The 13767-nt window shown below is 31.0% G+C and overlaps 1 protein-coding gene across 2 annotated transcripts in view; it reads right to left on the bottom strand.

The window, feature by feature from the left end:
• The window catches only part of LOC106670755, a 111725-nt gene that overhangs the window by 74840 nt on the left and 23118 nt on the right, over window positions 1–13767 (bottom strand). Inside the window, exon 1 of one of the 2 annotated variants that reach the window (XM_014401340.2) lies at window positions 10578–11084. The exons of the other annotated variant lie outside the window; for it this stretch is intronic. The gene's annotated coding sequence lies outside the window, so the exon portion shown is untranslated. Of the gene's footprint in view, window positions 1–10577; window positions 11085–13767 lie in introns of those variants that run through there. 2 annotated transcript variants of the gene reach the window in all.

Here is a 13767-nt window from a genome sequence, read left to right as displayed (position 1 = left end):
TGTGGTCTGGTGCGACGTAGGTTTGAGAAAATCATTTTCTTTATAGTGCCAACGTTTCGATCTTTACTGAAATCATCATCAGGTCCTGGGATTTATAAACATTGTTCACATTTTTCAATTTATTAGACACAATTTTTTTCCGAAATGAAAAATTTGTGTCACAGGCGGGATTCGAATCCACGACTTTCGGCTCAATACGCCGCTGCTCTACCACTTGAGCTACCTTGACTTCGATCGCCCATGCCACAATTATTTATTTTGACAATTGATTTATAATAATAATACTTAATACTAATACTCAGACACTACTTTTTTATCTCAACTAAAAACCTGAATTAATTGTAAGATATTACTTGGTCAAGTGGACTACGAAACTAGTGAATTTATAAGTTTAAAATGAAGTAAACCTTCACTAAAACTCTCCGTGACCATTTCATTTGTCGCCGAGAATCCAATCCGATTACACGACATTTGAAAAATGGCAAAAAGGAGGGAAAATTCAAAAGGTGGGGTTGAGATGGGAAGTTNAGATTAAAAAAATGAATTTATACAATGCTAGAAAAATTTTAGATTAAAAAAATGAATTTATACAATGCTAGAAAATTTTAGATTTAAAAGAATGAATTTATAAAAGGCTAGGAAAATTTTAGAATAAAAAATGAATTTATACAATGTTGGAAAATTTTAGATTCAATCAAAGTATTTGTACTGAGTAACCTAAAATGTATCTAAAATGTATCAGTATGTGTAATCTACAATTTTCTAGCATTGTATAAATTCATTTTTTTATCTAAAATTGTCTAGCATTGTATTTTTTCCAACATTCTACATGTATTTGTCAAATTTAAACAATGTTTATAAATCCCATGCCCTGAAGATGATTTCAATGAAGATCGAAACGTTGGCACAATAAAGAAAATGTTTTTCTAAAACCTACGTCACACCAGACCGCATCTCACGATTTTCAAATAATCATTATTTATTATCATAAATGGATGGACTTACACCCAAAATACCCCTCGGTATTTCGAGTCCTTTAGTGTAGTGTAAATGAATGTATTAATGTATTTATTAGCGTTATTGGACGGCCTTAGCCCGGATTACCCCGAAGAATATTGAGTACTCTAGGCTACTATAAGAAATATTCAAAAATAATTTATTAACGTGAATAGAGGAGATTATCCCCGATTAGCTCGAGGAATATCGACAACTCTAGGGTAGTGTGATTTGTGGCGTGAGCATGAAATTTATTAGCAGGGTTTATCCCCCATTACCCAGAAGAATAACACTCTAGGGTAGTTAGAATAATGATAATCAGAATTCAATTAATTAAGGTTTTTAGTTGAGATAAAAAAAGTCATTGTCACGAGCAGAATTCGAACTCACGACGGCTGGATACGCTACTGCTCTACCACTTGAGCTATCGTGACCTCGATCCACTCGGACTCTAACTTCCCATCTCAACCCAACCTTTCGTATTTTCCCTTCTTTTTGCCATTTTTCAAAAGGTAAGGTTGAGATGGGAAGTTAGTGTCCGAGTGATCGAAGTCACGATAGCTCAAGTGGTAGAGCAGCGGCGTATGTAGCCGAAGTTCATATGTTCGAATCCCGCTCGTGACACTGACTTTTTTATCTCAACTACAAACCTTAGTTAATTGAAAGATATTAATTGGTCAAGCGGACCACGAAAACTAGTGAAGATAATCAGAACATTGTTTTTGTGTGTTTGTTATTTACGTTATTTTATCCACAATTAACGATGCCCTGAGGTATAGAAAAACTATCGATAAGATAAACTAAAGAAAGTGTTGGTTACCGTTATATCATAAAAACAAATTGTCTGGAGAAACAGTAAAAGAAATTATTAGGTTCAAAACGAGAGAAGGTAAATAAAGTACAGCAAAGCTAATAAATAAAGAGCTGGCGATGACCAATGTAGTCGCAGGCCCTAAAACCAAAATAAAGTGATAATCCGCCGCATACCCTCGTAGCCGAGGGGGTTAAGGGATTAAGCAAGGTCAGGGGATTGACTGGAATCACAAGGTCTCTGGGTATGTAGACCGCCCCATGTCTCACATCGCACGGCGGCCCCATTGACTTGGATTTTCTTATGTGTCAACGATCCCCCCCCCCCGGATATAAATACCCCAGCCGTCTTCCATGACGATTAGTACAGTTATTCGTAACTGTTTTGCCAGAAAAGCTATTCCGAAAAATTCAAACAAGAGAAATATTCAATCAAAATATGTTTGTTTATGAACATCTCGAGGACTAAAAGGCATGACATCGTCTCCCAAAATGTTTACACTATCAGCAATAAACGATAAATGTTTTTGATTTTCTTTCCAATATTGAATAATAAATCAGTAATATCCATAAAAAAATTCTTCTTGACCTCTAAATGCTAATGTTATATAACTGATATACTATGCTATATTGAAGTTTAATGATTTTTTCTAATTTGTTAATCAGTACATAATTTAAAAAATAAATATCTTCTTTCACAAAGGACAATAATTTGAATTTATTTATTTTTTCGCGGACATTTTGAATCTCCTCGATAATAAATTGCCAGAAAAATACAAATTCGGTCAAATTATCAACGGTTTTCTAAAAAGCTTCATTTTCCAGATATAAAAAAATGAGTTTTCTTGATATTTCAAGCGATTCAGGTTTGTCAGGTAAAATTATTTCCATTTAAAGAGAGCTTAATGAAAACATAAGAAATGAACTTAGTGTACTTTAATGGACTCAGTAGTCAATTAGTAAAAATTCTGTTCTCTCATAAAACTTTCAAACTAATACATTTTTCCATCGTTGTTTCTTAAAGCTACTGAAGCATCACAGGCATAGAATAAAATTGAAAATTTTTAGACAGATAATGACCGGATTAAACTTAATTTTAAAATCATTAATATTATACTTAATTTTTCCCAAAGTAAATTCTGTTAATTATGGTCCAACAAGGTAAATCAGTGCGTTAGATCAAGTNCAGATAATGACCGGATTAAACTTAATTTTAAAATCATTAATATTATACTTAATTTTTCCCAAAGTAAATTCTGTTAATTATGGTCCAACAAGGTAAATCAGTGCGTTAGATCAAGTCTACGTTAAGTTAAATTTTCTTTTAAGTTACCTTGATGAAAAAATAAAGAATGGACTTAGGATAAGAAAACTTGTTTGATACCGGGCAACTACAATAAGTAAAATTATGTTTTATGATAACAACTCTCCTGCCAATAACCTTTCGTCTTAGTTCCTTCAATCTTCTTGTATATCAGAGACATACAATTAAATTGAAAATTTTTAGATGGAATATGACCGGATTAAACGTGGTTTAAAAAAAATCAATACTAAAATGCTCAATATTTGTTCCAAGGCATATTTTGGATAAGATATGGATCGGTGTGTTAGATCGAGACTATGCTAAGTTAAATAAGCTTCTAAGTGAGCTTGAAGAAATAATAAAGAATTGACTTAGGATAAAAAAACTTGTTTCATAACGGGCAATTAATTAAAATTATGTTATATCATTAAAACTTTCCTGCTAATAGGTTTCCTCTTTTTTCCTTTAAACTACTTGAACATTAGAGACATAGAATTGAATTGAGAAATTTTAGAGAGATAATAACCGATTTAAACTTGATTTAAAAAAAATGAATGCTAAAATGCTCAATAATTCTCTCAAGGCATATTTTTGCAAGATATATGGATCAGTGTTAGATCGAGACGATGCTAAGTTAAGCACGCTTTTAAGTGAGCTTGATGAAAGAACAAAGAATGGACTTAGAATTAAAAAAGCGTTAAATACTGGGCAATTAAGTAAAATTATGTTGTATCATATAAACTTTCCTGCTCATAAGTTTTCCTCTTAGTTCCTTAAAAATTCTTGACCATTAGAGACATATAATTAAATTGAGAAATTTTAGACAGAAAATAACCGGTTTAAACTTGGTTTAAAAAAATCAATAGTAAAACGGCTTAAAAAAATAAATAAATACGCTTTCATGTAAGCTTGATGAAAGAATAAGAAATGGACTTAGGATTAAAAAAAACCGTTAGATACTGGGCAATTAAGAGAAATTATGTTGTATCATATCAAATTTCCTGCTCATAAGTTTTCCTCTTTTTTCCTTAAAGCTACTTGACCATTAAGCACAAAGAATTAAATTGAGAAATTTTAGACGGAAAATGACCGGATTAAACTTGGTTTAAAAAAATCGATACTAAAATGCTCCATATTTGTCCCAAGGCATATTTTGATAAGATAAGTTTAGAATTAAATTGAAAATTTTTAGATGGAATATAACCGGATTAAACGTGGTTTAAAAAATCAATAGTAAAACGTGATTTTAAAAAATACGCTTTTAAGTGAGCTTGATTAAAGAATAAGGAATGGACTTAGGATAAAAAAAAACGTTAGATACTGGGCAATTAAGTGAAAATATGTTGTATCATATAAACTTTCCTGATCATAAGTTTTCCTCTTAGTTCCTTAAAACTTCTTGACCATTAGAGACACAATTAAATTGAAAATTTTTAGATGGAATATGATCGGAACTTCAAACTACTTGACCATTAAGGACAAAGAATTAAATTGAGAAATTTTAGACGGAAAATGACCGGATTAAACTTGGTTTAAAAAAATCAATAAAATGCTCAATATTTGACACAAGGCATATTTTGATAAGATAAGTTTAGAATTAAACTGAAAATTTTTAGATGGAATATGACCGGATTAAACGTGGTTTAAAAAAAGCAATAGTAAAATGTAATATTTGTCCCAGGGCATATTTTGGTAAGTTAAGAAATCGACCAACAAGTACATCAGTGTGTTAGATCATGTCTATGTTAAGATAAATTCGCGTTACAGAGAGCTTAATAAAGGCATAGCGTAAACAACAAATTTTTTATAAAACCATCGTTTATTATTTTTGGTCATTGTTGCTTAATTTAACTTGACTTCATCTGGGAAGAGTGAAAGCCCTTTAATGTTAAATGACATGGACGAACTTCGTACATTATTTTTTGCCCTCTACCTTGCCGGCCATAACTTAGGGTAACCCTATACCGTCAAAACCACCGAACTAGATTTTGAAAAAAAGGAGCCTAAAACGGGAGATTTCGCTTAACATTCTACCTATTTCTGAATGTCTGAGAATTGGGGCCAAACTTTGTTTAATATTAAATTAAATTAAATTTATTAATTCCAATTTAAAGGGGTCCCTTGTTGATTTCCTTCTTGGTTTATACAATTTTCATACATATATAATTTTATACTATTAACAGCTGTTTTTAAACAATTTAAGTATACTTCTTAGAGGTCGTAATTGACCATATTAATTGTTTCAATTAATTAGTCTTTTTATCTAAGGTCTTGATTGAAAGTTAATGCGCTAACTTTTTCACCTCGTCAAAGACCTCAGATAAAAAGAATAATTAATTGAAATTACAATAAATATATAAATAAAATAAATATTTATAAAATAAATATCATACTTTCTAGCAATCTTTTGGCCATTTTGACTTCAAGTACGTGATCATTATAGTCTTGTTGTACTTTGTATTTTTCAAGCATATTTTTTTATTAGACAAATGGATCGACGAGATACTTCAGTTTGTCACCCCAATCGTCTTCTAATAATCTGTAAAGTGTGTTAAATATGCTTCCAATTGAACCTCACGAAAGCAGGGAATAAACAAAAAATAAAGCATAAGCTTGTTGCCAGGCAATCAATTAAAATTCTGTTATCATATTTTCTAGCAATTTTTTTAACCATTTTGACTTCAAGTACTTGACCATTACAGTCTTGTACTTTGTATTTTTTAAGCATATTTTTTATTAGAACAAATTGACCGACGAGATACTTCAGTTAGTCACCCCACTCGTCTAATAATCTGTAAACTATGTTAAATATGCTTCCAATTGAACCTCACGAAAGCAGGGAATAAAAAAAATAAAGCATAAGCTCGTTGCCAGGCAATCAATTAAAATTGTGTTATCATATTTTCTAGCAATTTTTTTACCATTTTGACTTCAAGTACTTGACCATTATAGTCTTGTACTTTGTATTTTTCAAGCATATTTTTTTATTAAAACAAATGGACCGACGAGATACTTCAGTTATTCACCCCATTCGTCTAATAATCTGTAAACTATGTTAAATATGCTTCCAATTGAATCTCACGAAAGCAGGGAATAAAAAAAATAAAGCATAAGCTCGTTGCCAGGCAATTAGTTAAAATTCTGTAATTACGAAACTTTGTAGCTAATATTTTTTTTTACCATGGTAACTTAAAGCAACTACATTATTATAGACATCATAAAATAAGAATAATATTATTCATAAAGGTTTTTTAAAAATATAAAGCATATTTTGTTTTAAGAGCAAATGGATCATCTACATACTTCAGTGTGTTAAAATCGTAATGTCTGTAAGGTCGTTTAAATATGCTTTCGGTTGTGCTTGATGAAACCATAATCTAAACAAGTACATAAAGCATAAGCTCGTAAATTTTTTTACCAAAAAAATAATTTTAGTTTGTCGGGCAATGTATTAAAATTCTGTTCTTATCAAATGTTATCGCTCATGTATTTTTTCACCATTATGACTCAAAGCTACTTGACCATTATAAACAACATTTTTTAAGTGTTTTTTTTAAACAATTGAAAAACGGACCATGTAGATACTTTAGTGTGTAGATATGTCTATAAGGAACTTAAAATATACTATAAATTAAGCTCGATGAAAGCACAGACTAAACTAATAAATAAAAACCAAGCTCTTAAATTTATTTGTCAAAAAATATTTGTTGTTTGAATTTAAAGTAATGTGCTTATAAAATATGTTCTCCCATATTTTTTTATTATTGTTATTTAAAACTGATTGATCATTACAGCATACATTTTTAAAGCATTTTTATGTTCAAAAAATGGGCGAAATTTAAATGTGATTTCATGAGATGATGAAAGCACAGACGAAAAAAATTAAGCATAAGCTCGTACATTTTATGTATTAAAAATAGTTGTAGTTTGTCGCGAATTTTATTAAAATTCTATTCTTATAAAACTTTATCGCTCAATTGTTTTACCGTTGTGACTTGAATTATTATTTTTAAGTAAATTTTGTTAATAAAACAAAACGACCCAGGAGATACTTAATGTGTGAAAATTGACATAGGATTTTAAGAAAATTTAAATATGCTCGATGAAAGCTGGTGTAAACAAGGAAACAAAGCACAAACTGGTTGCCAAGCGTTAAAATTTTCTCATAATTTTCTGTCAATGTCGCTTAATGTAACTTGACTTCACCTGAGAACAGTTAAAACCGATTGAAAGATCCCTTGTTAAAAAATAAAAAAATTCCATAAGATTTTTCATAAATGAGATATTTAAGCCAGATCCGTTGGTCTAAATTTGTAAGATAATTTAAATGTATTTTAAATGGAAGTTTATGAAAACACATATACATCCTAAGGATAAACAAACAAATAAAAAGCTATTTCGTTGCCAGTCGGTTCAAATAACGTTCTCGTAAACATGCTTAGATAGAAAACGACCCGGATGAAGTTCCCATGTGAAGGTCATGCTCATGACCATTTATGAACGGAAGACTTTACGTTTTGTCATAGTGCGCTCTCTCCTTCATTAATACAATTTGTAACAACCGAAAAAATAAAATAAAACATCCATAGATGGATTTTACGTTCTTGTAACACAATGGAATTAAACAGCAAAACATAACTGACAATGGTCAAAATTCTCATCGGACGTCAAACATAGTTGATTGCAAATCATATCGTATAAAAATCAATTATTAATAACTAATTAAAATTTATTATTGTTATTTATTTCGGTTTATTTACAAAATATAAAAATAGTCACTAGTTCATGAAAGTCTACTGTCAAATTATGCCATTATTTTATTTATTTGTTACGCCTTGAAAATGAACTTTTTATTTATTTTGCTTTATTTATTTAGCAAGCTCATTGCCTGTCAACCTGTTAAAATTTATTTATAAAAACCTTTCATTTTAATTAAAGTAACGACCATTAACCTGTAGTTCACCTGGGAACATTGAAAACATTGTTTTTATTTATTTATTACGTCTTAGAAAAAAGAAATTGTTATTTGCTCTGCTTTATTTATTTAGCTAGGTTTTTTTTTTTTTAAGTAGGCAACCTGTTAAAATTTAGTTCTAAAAAATATTTCTTTCATTTAAGTAACTTGACCATTGCAGACTTCATTTGAGAACATTGAAAACGTTATTTTTATTTATCAATTACGTCTTAAAAAAAAAAAAACTTGGTCGCCACGAAAATACAATTTCATCATATTTCAATTATTATTTATTTAAAGAATAAAAATTGTAATGATTTCCGCATAAATGAAAAATTTAAAAGTTATTGGTTAAACAAGGCTTTAAATATTGTTGATAAAAATATATAAAAAAACTTAAGTGGTAACATTTTGCCTTTTCGAACTCTCCCATCTTACCTAATTTGAACGTAATTATTTAAGAAGTAACTAAAATTAAAAATTGTACTTTTTAATATATTTTTAATATGCTGATTAAAGTATATAAAGCTTAGCATATAAAAGTTACAAGGGGGAGAAAGTTTAAAAGTTTTAAAATTTCTTGAATATCGATCAATTTCAAATATTTTACCACCCCAACTGCATTTTTTTTTTCTTCCTTCTCTCTTGATATTATTTTCATGGTGAATCCAAACGATAATCAGGAAAATGGGGTGAATCAATCCTTATCGACGTAATATCAAAATGATTTTTTTCTCGGATTTTTCGGACTTCGTCTTAGAACATTGAAAACGTTTATATTTATTTATTACGCCTTAAAAAAAACTTTTTAAATATATAAATTTACTTAATGAATCACTTGTTTGCCACGAAAATTCAAATTCATCACATTTAAATTATTATTTATTTAAAAGAATAAAAATTGTAATGATGGCTATTTAAGTAACTTTGTACTTTTGAAGTGAACAACAAAATACTAAAAACTTTCCTCATGAATGGAAAATTTAAAATTTATTAGTTAAACAAAGTTTTAAATGTAAATTGATTAAATATCCAAAAAAATAAAAATAAAATAGTAAAATTTTCCCTTGTCGCCCTCTCCCATCTTACCTAATTTGTACGTAATTATTCCAGAATTGACTAAAGTTGAAAATTGTACTTTTTAATATATTTTTAATACGTTGATTAAACAAAATTGTCAAATATCATTTATTGAATGAAATTATATATATGTTGGCATATAAAAATTACTAGGGCGTTTTAAACTTTCTGGAATATTGATCAATTTTAAAAATTTTACCACTCTCAACTGGAATTTATTTCTGTTATGTCTCTTGAGATTATTGTCGCGGCGAATCCAAATTATAATCAGGAAAATGGGGAAAATCATTCCTAATGGAGATAATATCAAAATGATTTTTTTCTTGGATTTTTCGGACTTCATCTTAGAGCACTGAAACCGTTTTTATTTATTTATTACGCCATAAAAAAATCAACTTTTTATTCGTTTTCAAATATATATTGACTTAATGGATCACTTGGTCGGCACGAAAATTCAAATTCATTACATTTAAATTGATATTTTTTTAAAAGAATAAAAATTGCAATGACGGCTGTTTAAGGTGACTTTGTACCTTTGAAATGAGTAAGAAAACAACAAAAAACTTTCAGCATGAATGTAAATTTTAAAATTTATTTGTTAAACAAGGCTTTAAATGTTAAGTTGATAAAATAATAAAAACAATTAAGTGGTAAAATTTTGCTTTTTCGCCCTCTCCCATTTTACATAATTTGTACAGAATTATTCCAGAATTGACTAAAGTTGAAAATTGTACTTTTTAATATATTTTTAACACGTTGATAAAACAATTTGCCAAATATGATCATTTATTGAATGAAATTAAATTTATCTTGGCATAAAAATTACTAGGGGGTTTTAAACTTTCTGGAATATTGGTCAATTTTAAAAATTTTACCACCCCAAACCGGAATTTTTCTTTCCCTCTTCTCTTTTGATATTTAACAGTTCGTGGCGAATCCAAACGAAAATTAGGAAAATGGCGCGAATCCTGATCTTAAATAATATTAAAATTTTTTATTTTTTTATTTAATTTTTTTTTTTTTTTTGTAATTGATGCCCTCATTTGAATTGGAATCAAATAGCACATTTAACCCCTCGAATAGAGCAATAAAAATAAATCATGTTTTCTCAAACGTGCATGCCTACGGACAAACGTGACTCCACGTGGCCTCAGAAAATTTTTTTTCAAATTCAATTCACACGTTTCCGACCTAATTTTATTCCAACGCTATTATTTTATTATTTTGTCGAATTATTAAATAAGAGAGGTGGTTAACGTCATGATGTAAAATCGTTAGGCACGCGATAGTCATCATCAATTATGAAAAACTTGTTTTATATGATCTTTGTGTCATTTTTTAAACGAGTCATACAAAAAATTAGATTTTTTTAAATTTAGAGGATGTTGCATTAATTTTTTTATAGTGTTAAATAAGTGCGAAAAAAATACTTACGTGTCAAAAGTAAATCGTCGCCGATAAATATTCCAAAAGTTCGATTTTTATTATAGTTTTATAATCACAATGCACAAGATATGTTAGTTAAACCACAACACCTTTTTTAATAAACTCGAATCAAGATCACAGTTATTTTTTTCAATAACAGAACCGAACAAAAAAGAAAAGAAAACTGCAAAAGTAAAAAAAAAAAAGAAAAAAAGAAACTTAAAATTGGTGGCAAGGGTTGGGGTGAATGAAGTGGTCACATGTTAACTGTTGACAAACATTAGTGCGGGAAGGAGTCGGTAGAGCTGTGGAGGCGGCAGAGTCGGAAGTGGAGGCGGAGGTGGGGCGCCCTCTCAGTCTAGGAGAGGGAACGATTTCGAATGAGAAAGAGCGAGTTACGTCCGGGCAAGACTCACGTCTCTAAGCGCTGCCGAAAATATAATATCAAAATTTTTTCACGGGTGCTGGAAATGGGAATTCGGGGGGTTGGGATCCCCACCAGCTGACCTCCCACTACCGAAGTGGATCCGACCGTTGGAGGGGTAGATATTGCCCTTCCCTGCCACAGGAAGTCTCAGATGAGTTATAGTGGGGATGAGTGGATCGCCCCCGTCTCCACCCCCGCGCGGTTAATAACACTCCCGTGTGAAGAACTCCGGGGGGGTCAAAAGCTCCGAAGTTCAAGCCATCGAGGTAGACTCTACCAGAACAAAGCATCATCATTGCTTTCATATGACACAGATTACATTCGAAATTGGACAATTTTTTAAACAAATTCTGAAAATAATCCTGCTAGTATTAAAAATTTAAAACTGAACTACACTGATGGACAAATTTAAAATACCATTCAATTTATTTAGTTTAAAATTAAATCCATTATTTTTCCAAACTGCTCAAAAATGAATAGGAATATTTGTAATTTATTATTATTCTATTAATTTTAATTAAATTAATCTATATATTATTGTTAGTTGGATAAAACAAAATAGAAAACACAAACCAAAAACAAACAAATGTTAACCCTCGTTTTTAAAAACGGCTTTATTTAAAAATAGTAAACATGAAGATTATACATTTTCATTATGTTTAGCGGTCTGAATGAGCAAATTACATCTTTCAATTAATTATTCTTTTTATGTAAGGTCTTGGTTGAAAGTAAAAAGTCCGAGTTGATCGAAGTCACGATAGCACAAGTGGTTAGAGTAGCGGCGTATTGAAGGTCGTGGGTTCGAACCTCGCTCGTGACACTAACTTTTTTTCATTTTAACCAAGACCTTTCATAAATAGAATAATTAATTGAAAGAAGTAATTTGGTCAAGCAGACCACTAAACATAATGGATTTAGTAAGTAAAACGAAGTGTTTACAGACATTTGAAACAATGGCAAAAAGGAGGGAAAATTCGAAAGGATGTTGGGTGACATGTGGAATCTGTGTCTGACTGGATCAAAGCCGCGATAGTTCAAGTTGCGGCGTATCGAGCCGAAGGTCGTGGGTTCGAATCCCGCTCGTGTAACTAACTTTTTCATGTCAACCAAGACTTTTCAAAAAAAGAATAACTAATTGAAAGAATTACTCCAACAAACACCTTTTCTCGTCTTTTCTCTCTTTTAATCCAGTTGTATTCTCTGTAACCATGGAAAGACATCTTCATAAACCAGAGGTATGCAGTGTTATTGTGAGAATGAATCATCGAGGTCACTATGTAAATATTTCTTATTTTATCTTATGTCAACAATAATTTGAATATATACACCGACAGGCAAAAAAATCCACCCGCTTGTAACTTGATTTGTACATATTTTTATATATTAATCAAAGTTTTACGTTTTTTAGCGTTTATTAATTGAGTCTTTGTCTAAACAAGTAAAAAGTGTCAATTTCTAAGGTGGGAAGAAAGACTGACACATAAAATTTGTTTTAATTTGTTTCAATTTCGTATTTTGCGTATTTCCTCCTCTTGCCTTAATTACATCTCGAAGCGCTTCGCCATACTTTCTACCAATCTGGAAATGTTTCTTTGCTGGAGGATAGCTCATTCTTCACGAAGATTCTTTTCAAGATCATGGAGTGCATCAGGAAGTGATGGACGTGCCATTATTCGTATTTTAAGGTTATCCCATAAATGTTCGATGGGGTTCAATTCTGGAGAACGGGCTGTCTAAGGACTTGATGTTACGCTGTTCAAGGTACGTTTGTACTATGCCAGCGATATGTGGACGGGCATTATCTTGCAATAGAATAGGATTTTCGCTGATTTCATCGAGGATAGGCAACGCATGATGTTCCAAAATTTCATCCACATAGCAAGTGGCCGTCAAACATGAACGTCAACCAGCTTTCTGCGACTCTCCATTGAAATTCCCGTTCATAACATCACTGGGATACGTTGAAAAGGAATGTTGAAACGATAAAGTAGTACTACATAGATTATTTCAAAATGGGGATTCTTCCAATCTACGAAAAATTAAAAAATTGACAATTTAACATAAATAGGCAGTCTAAGTCCTTAACAAAAATTCACCAACCACTGAAGATGGCGAATTGTTGAAACGCCTATGGCTAACAAATATCGGTGAGCATAGGCAGGCCAGATGATAAGTAACTCTCACACACACACAATTTCTTTTGGAAATTTAGTGTTGTCTTGTGGTTTGCTTATGAGGCACCGGCATATATCTTCAGCACTGCTTCCATGTGCTGTAGAATTTTTAGGATAATTTTAAGTCATTTCTGAAGCCATTTTCAAAAGGTCAAAATTAATACTGACTTCACTATTTTTCGTGGTCCGCTTGACCAATTAATAACATTCAATTAATTAAGGAAGAAAAATGGCAAAAAGGAGGGAAAATTCAAGTTATTAATTGATCAAGCGGACCACGAAAAATAGTGAATTTAATTGATTAAAAATGAAGTACACCTCACTAAAGCTCTCCGTGGCCATCTCATTTGTCGCCGAGAATCCAATCCGATTACACGACATTTGAAAAATGGCAAAAAGGAGGGAAAATTCAAAAGGTGGGATTGAGATGGGAAGTTAGTGCCCGAGGGGATCGAAGTCACGATAGCTCAAGTGGTAGAGTAGCGGCGTATCAAGCCGAAGGTCGTGGGTTCGAATCCCGCTCGTGGCACTGACTTTTATCTCAACTTAAAAACCTTAATTAATTGAATTAAGACTCCGACTTTTTCCACATTGTATG

Source organism: Cimex lectularius, unplaced genomic scaffold (assembly GCF_000648675.2).
Source record: "Cimex lectularius strain Harlan isolate CLEC.00 unplaced genomic scaffold, Clec_2.1 scaffold164, whole genome shotgun sequence".
NCBI lineage: Eukaryota > Metazoa > Arthropoda > Insecta > Hemiptera > Cimicidae > Cimex > Cimex lectularius.
The sequence above is the reverse complement of the archived record's forward strand: the minus strand, read 5'-3'. Positions and strand labels throughout refer to the sequence as shown.